The sequence below is a fragment of the Esox lucius genome, chromosome 9, assembly GCF_011004845.1.
Source record: "Esox lucius isolate fEsoLuc1 chromosome 9, fEsoLuc1.pri, whole genome shotgun sequence".
NCBI lineage: Eukaryota > Metazoa > Chordata > Actinopteri > Esociformes > Esocidae > Esox > Esox lucius.
This window is the reverse complement of record NC_047577.1, coordinates 21641495-21648904: the sequence shown is the minus strand read 5'-3', so window position 1 is coordinate 21648904 and position 7410 is coordinate 21641495. Positions and strand designations below refer to the sequence as shown.

The 7410-nt window shown below is 37.8% G+C and overlaps 1 long non-coding RNA gene across 1 annotated transcript; it reads right to left on the bottom strand.

Moving 5' to 3' along the window:
- Positions 1-4289: 4289 nt before the first annotated feature.
- Positions 4290-5636, bottom strand: LOC106024463. The gene is made up of 4 exons (XR_001198324.3): positions 5526-5636; positions 5232-5323; positions 5042-5146; positions 4290-4699 (listed from the first exon to the last, which is right to left on the bottom strand). It is a non-coding gene; the product is annotated as an uncharacterized LOC106024463 (long non-coding RNA).
- Between the last annotated feature and the right edge of the window lie 1774 nt (positions 5637-7410).

Here is a 7410-nt window from a genome sequence, read left to right as displayed (position 1 = left end):
TTTTCCACTCTTAATGTGACCTTTAATGTGAACAATTCAATTGAAAAACAAAATGAAAAATAAAAACCTTGCAATAACCTGGTTGCATAAGTGTGCACACCCTCTTATAACTGGGGATGTGGCTGTGTTCAGAATTAACCAATCACATTCAAACTCATGGAAAATAGAAGTAATTACACACCTGCCATCATTTAAAGTGACTCTGATTAATCACAAATAAATTTTCTTAGTTGCATTTCAGAGCAAAAGCCATGGTCCGCAGAGAGCTTCCAAAGCATCAGAGGGATCTCATTGTTGAAAGATATCAGTCAGGAGAAGGGTACAAAATAATTTCCAAAGCATTAGATATACCATGGAACACAGTGAAGACATTCATCATCAAGTGGAGAAAATATGGCACAACATTACCAAGAACTGTATGTCCCTCCAGAATTTATGAAAAGACAAGAAGAAAACTGGTCACGGAGGCTTCCAAGAGGCCAACAGCAACATTAAAGGAAATTCAGGTATTTTATGGCAAGTACTGGCTTTGTGCTACATGTGACAACAATCTCCCATATTTTTTACATGAATGGGCTAATGGGTAGGGGGGCAAGATGGAAGCCTTTTCTTACAAAGGGAAACATCCAAGCCTGAAAAGTATGTGGGAAAATGTGTTATTTTCTGATTAAACCAAGGTTGAACTTTTTGGCCATAATTCCAAAAGGTGGTGGTGTCAGCATCATGCTTTGGGGCAGTTTTTCTTCAGCTGGAACGGGGGCCTTAGTCAGGGTGGAAGGAATTATGAACAGTTCCAAATACCAGGCAATTTTGGATCAAAACCTTCAGGCGTCCATTGGAAAGATGAAGAGGAAGTTCACCTTTCAGCACGAAAACAACCCAAAGCACACATCCAAATCCACAAAAGCATGGCTTCACCAGAAGAAGATTAACATTTTGGAATGGCCCAGCCACACCTGAATCCATCTGTGGGGTGATTTGAAGAGGGCTGTGCACAGGAGATGTCCTCGCAATCTGACAGATTTGGAGCGCTTTTGCAAAGAAGAGTGGACAAATATTGCCAACTCAAGATATTCCATGCTAATAGACTCCGACCCAAAAAAGACTGAGTGCTGTAATAAAATCAAAAGGTGCTTCAATAAAGTATTAGTTTAAGGGTGTGCACACTTATGCAACCAGGTTATTGAGGGTTTGTTTTTTTTCCTCAAAGATTTCAGTTAGTTTTTTAATTGAATTGTTCACGTTATAGGTCACATTAAAGGTGGAAAAAGTTCTGACATGATTTATCTTTGTCTCATTCTTTTACATCAAAAGAACCCGGCAATTTAACAGGGGTGTGTAGGCTTTTTATATTCACTGTATGTAAGGTGCAAGATTTGTCCAGTTTAGGTTTGTGTGTGTGTGTGTGTGTGTATGTGGGGAGCAGGCTATAGTCAGTTTGACTCTGGGGGCATGTTCATGAGGCCTACTGCTGTAAGAAAGAAACTGTTTTCGTGGCGAGAGGTTTTAGTCCTGATCTGACATTTTTGACCATAGGAAGAGTTCTGAATTGTCCTTTTCGAGGGTGAGAGGGATCAGCACCAATCTTCGCCGCTCGCCTCCGTGTCCTGGAGGTGTGTAGGTCTTGTAGAGATGGCAGATTGCAGCCAATCACCACCCTCCCTGCAGAGTGGATGACACGCTGCAGCCTGCCCTTGTCCTTGGCAGTGGCAGCCACGTACCAGATGGTGATGGAGGAGGCCAAGATGGACTCCATGATGGCAATGTAGAAGTGCACCATCATGGTCTTGGGCCAGTTGAACTTTTTCAGCTGCCGCAGGAAGTACTGTACAACCTCTGCTGAGCTTTCTTTGTAAGTCAGGTGATGTTCAGTTCCCACTTCAGGTCCTGGGCGATGATGGTGCCCAGAAAGCGAAAGGACTCCACAGTGTTGGCTGAGGAGCCACCCAGGGCGATGCTGGGGAGGGCTGTTGGGTTTCTCTGGAAGTCCACTGTCATCTCCACTGTCTCTGTTGGCAAGGGTTGGGGATTAATACAGTACAACATTTAAGCATAACACTGAACTGCAAGTAGTATATTGCTATCATAATGCCAAGAAAAAGGCAATTAACAAAGACAGACAAACCATTATAACCCTTAGAAGTGTAGATCTTTCCTTTAGAGACATTGCAAAGAAAGCCAATGTGTCAGTGAGTACAGTTCCATACACTATCAAAAGGGTCTTGGAAACTGGAGGAAACTCAAACAAGAAGAGGTTGCTTGCGTGATGGCGGTTCACATTCCAACAGTTTCAAGCGCAGCTTAACAATGGTTGAAGTAGGCATCTCTCAGTATCAACTGTGAAGAGAAGACTTCAAGCTGAAAGTTTGACAGGTTGTGTGGTGGTAAGAAATTCATTGCTAAGATGGCAAAAGAAGAAAACGAGCCTTGCCTGAGCCATGATGCACCACCATAGAATACCAAAGGCCTTATTGACCAATGAATCAAAATACAATTGAAAATTGAAATATTTGGTTCATCAGGGTTTTTGTTCACTGTCAATTAGGCAAAAGAACGGTATCTTTGTGTGTGGCACCAACTGTTAAACACAGAGGAGGAATCGTGATGGTCCCAGGTTCTTTTCCTGGATCCATAGTTGGCAACTTGCACAGAGCAAATGGCACCCTGAAACAATTTGCACCGGCATGCCATACCGTTTGGTGTACACCTAGTTGGTCAGGGATTGATCTTACAGCAAGATAATGACCCAAAATATACCTTCCGTCTATGTCAGAACTACCTTAGAAGAAAAGAACAAGACGATGGTCTTCAAATCATGAAATGGCCAGCACAGTGCAGACTTAAAGGGATAGTTTTTCCAAAAATCGTATTTTGTGACAGTCGCTTTACCCAGAGTAGGTCCTTCAGGCACATTAAGTCATTAAAAACAATCCATTATTCATTTCTGTCTCAGTCAGTAGTTGCATTCTTAGCATTGTACAAATTCATGAATGGAAACCACACGTACCCCTTTCGCAAACCTGCATTGCAAGTGGAAAACTACTCGAAAACACTCCAGACTTAGACAAGTGATGTTGTTCACCTCAAAGAACAAGTCAATGTTGTATTCCTCAAAATAAAGTAAAAAATGTTGTGATATAATTCTCATTTCAAATGTGTTTACCGGTCATTTTTGTTCACAATTGTATCATTCCATGCATTTGTTCGGGAAGAGTAAGTGCATAAACAGTACACGAAAGGTAGTATTCATTGGCTAGAATTCAAGTGATCTATTTCGTATTTGATATTTACCTTGGACAGTGTCAAAGACATTTCTTGAACTGATGTATTCATACTGATTAAATTATTGAGTCCCCATGTTTAGATAAGAAAAGAAATGTGAGAGAGGGGGATCTGGTATCATCTGTATAACCCATCAGAGTATCTGGTGTTTGTCCAGATGCTGTGTTTCCTTTTCATAGTTGAAATGGTTACCCATGTGGGGGACAGCCTGCCCCTTGGTTGAAACCTATGTAGTGATACAATAAAGGGAATGTGTTTAATTGACGTAGATCAGCTGTGCAGTATCTTACCAGATCCCTTATTCCCCTTTAAGTACTGATGATTGTCCTGTATTAATTTACAGATTATTCACTGTTACTTTGCAACCTGTGTACTCTTGCAAGAAAAAAACTGTTTATTGTGCAACTGAGTTTTGCTCTGTCTTACCTACCATTTTTGTAAACTGTTTGAAATTGCCATCACAACAGTCAAACTTTATTTGCTTGAGAGAGAAATGAATATAAATTCATACATTATATCTGACTCTGAATATGAGCAACAATATTTTTTTTCGTGGGATATAGCATTAAATGTTCTAACCATAATACACAGATTGGAGAGCAGCTAAAGGGGGGCAATGGTGAACACGTTAACAGTCTGTTCAAACAATGCTTTTATACTGACAGGGGGGTTTTGTAAGTAATCAACAAAAGTTGGGACACCTGTAGGAATTGTTACCATCCACTTTTAGGTCTGAATTTACATAACTTTTTTTTAAAACATCTTACAGTTTACCGCTAACCTTTGTACCACTTCAGGTTATTCTCTGGACTTGAACCTCTTACATTTCAATAAAAACTGCAGCTGGAGTGCAAAACATAAAAAAAATAATATATATATATATATAAATAATATATATATATATATATATATATATATATATATATATATATATATATATATATATATATAATGTTTACATTCTTACACAGAACAAAAACTGAATAAAACAATACAAAACAGTTATAAACATGTGTAATGCTTGATAGTTTATTTAAGGAAGAACATCTTGTTAACCATACAATATTGCCAAACTCAACATGATTTTGTCCACTAACTTTAACAATCATCTGCCACTTATTAGTAAATTTAGAAAATAGCTTTGAATAAAACATATAACAGTTTTATTAACAGTCTTAAATATAACAGTATTTTTTTTTTTTACTAAGTTAGTCAATTGGTAATAGAAGGATGTTAAAATGATTGATTGAAATAAGGTTAGTGTTGCCAGACCCAAGAGGTGATGAATGGATTATTCATTAATTGACTAAAGCAAAGATAGTAATGATGTCCAGGTATGGAGAGGTTCTTCAGCAGTTTCATTGTGGTTACTTCTAACCGAGAAAGCTTCTGAGTGCACCCATTACACTTTCAAAGACTGAAAAATAAGTACAAAACCACTTCATTACCAATTCCAATTTAATTATAAATTACTATGAGTTACTGTTGTTTGACTAACCCTTGCAAATAATTCACCTATATTAAAATGGTTTTACATTTTTATTGAATATTTAAACTAAACATTGTACAAGCATAGAGTACATTTGGATAGAAACCCTTGTTATTGCAAAAACAATTCCTAAACAAGAAGGCTGTAATGCTAAAATCATGTTCAAGTTCACTTTCCCATGGTAAACAGCTATTTTAACTTTGGCTTAGGAAGCATGTCACTGATCATAATGCTTATTTTGACAGAGAGATAGCTAGAAAAGTGTCTCACATGGTGCTTCATCTTCAGCAACCTGGACAGCTTTCAGAGCATCAACCAACTTTGCCACTGCCTCATTTGACATGACAGGTTTTAGGTCATTCTCTTGCACAAGAGCTAAAGAAAAATAAATGTTTTTCATTTTAGTAAATTATATCAGATTAATACCCTCCAATTATACTAGTAAACACAAAGTGGTTACCTTCCTCCGATATAGCTTTATTTAGTGAGCTTGCTAACAGCACACCCACTAAAGCGAACAGCAGTATCACACTCTGGATCTTCATCCTTTACCTAGCACAAAAGCAAAACATGTTAAAACATACATATATGGTAATGACTCTCTACCATATCAAATTAGACCACCAGTATACTCCTGTACACACCATTCGGCACACCTGTCCATTTAATAAACCTGTACATCTATTTACATTTGTCTGCCCATATAATATTGTGGTTCATTGATAGATATAACTACATTGATAGACATGTTCACCTGAGTTGACAGTAAAAGCAAAAGTACTTCTAAGAGTTGGAAAATGCTGATTGTTTGCCTCTTGGTCTTGGTGATGTCTTCTGGTCCTTAGTAGTAGCTTATTAGTGTCTCTCTGACACCTACATCACTGTCTTATATTCTTTCTGCCCCTAACTCCTACAGCTGACACACCTCTCACAGTCAAATAAGAAACAAGAAAATCGTGTTATCGTGACAATAACTGCAGTCACACTACCCTGGAGGGTATTCCCTCCTTTTAGACCATAAAAGACTGAATCAACAATATGGTTTCTTGATAATTTTAACTGATATCATCTATGTAATCAAAAACACGAACTGTAGACAGTTGCAAAAAAAGTGAATGTGTTTTGTAACAGAAATTAGTGCTTGAGACCAAAGTTTTATCGAGGTCTTTTTAATTTTTACGCATGGGATGATCAAAATACAGCCACCTGCTTATGACTACACATTGAGTAATCAAAGTATTTGGGTTCAAAAGGCTAGTTCTGTGCGTTACTCCACTGGCCAACACCCATAAAACCACAAATCACCTATTTTCAGCCCACTCACCCTACTTCTATTCCTTACACATTGAATGACAAACCTTTCACAGCATACTCAATGGTAACAAAAGAAAAGAAAATACATAACTGACAAACTTAATATAAAGTAGTGACAACATCAATACATCATACTTTGGTTCTTAGTTTAAATTTCCACTACATTCCTTTCTTTTATCATTACAAAACATGACAACTCAACAAAATTTGAAATGTTCTCCTTAATTTCCTTTCACCACCCCAGTTACAACATTACAGTATCAGTAACAGGAATGGTTTGAACACAAACATTTGCGGTCATATGAACACATGAACAAGAAAACATTTACCACAGTTACAAAGAAAATTAAAACACAAAGCAAAAAGATGAACTGTCATCAATCGGCCAAATCATGTGCGCAACTTAAACGACGGATCCCACCCATCAGATGAGATTTCACTTTTTCACTATGTACTCTGTATTTCCTTCAAATGATTAATAAGATCAGTAAAATTTGAATCTTTGGAGGGGATGAAAGTACAGCAATGCTTACCTATCAGAGTACAGACCCTTCTTTTGCCAAAATGTAATCTAACGCCGTACGATTTGCATAGCAACTAAACGGTTGACTTTAACAATGTGGGGCCAATGCTTCAAAACCTTCAGTGATGAAATGACAGTTGTGCTCATAAGTTTGCATTCCCCTGACGGAAATTGGGAAGTGTTGGCATTCATTTTTAAAATATGATCATGCTAAATAATTAAGGATAGTGATCATATGAAGCCATTTATTATCACATAGTTGTTTGGATCCTTTTTAAATCATAGTGATAACAGAAATCATCTAAATGGTCTACATACCCTTGAATGTTTGGCCTTGTTACAGACACAGAAGGTGACACGCACAGGTGAAAATGGCAATAAAAGGTGGATTTCCCACACCTGTGGCTTTTCAAATTGCAATTAGTGTCTGTGTATGAATAGTCAATGAGTTTGTTAGCTCTCACATGGATGCACTGAGTAGGCTAGAAACTGAGCCATGGGGAGCAGAAAATAACTTTCAGAGGCGGAAATTTATAAAGATGGAAAAGGATGTAAAAAGATATCCAAAGCCTTGCAAATGCCAGTAATTAAGAAGTGGAAAATTCTGGGATCTCTTGATACCAAGGCAAGGTCAGGTAGAACAAGAACAATTTCAGCCAAAACTGCCTGATGAATTGTTCGGGATACAAAGAAACCCCACAGGAAACCTCAGGAGAAATACAGGCTGCTCTGGCAAAGACAATGTGGTTGTTTCAAGGAACACAATACGACGATACTTGAACAAAAATTAGCTGCATGGTTG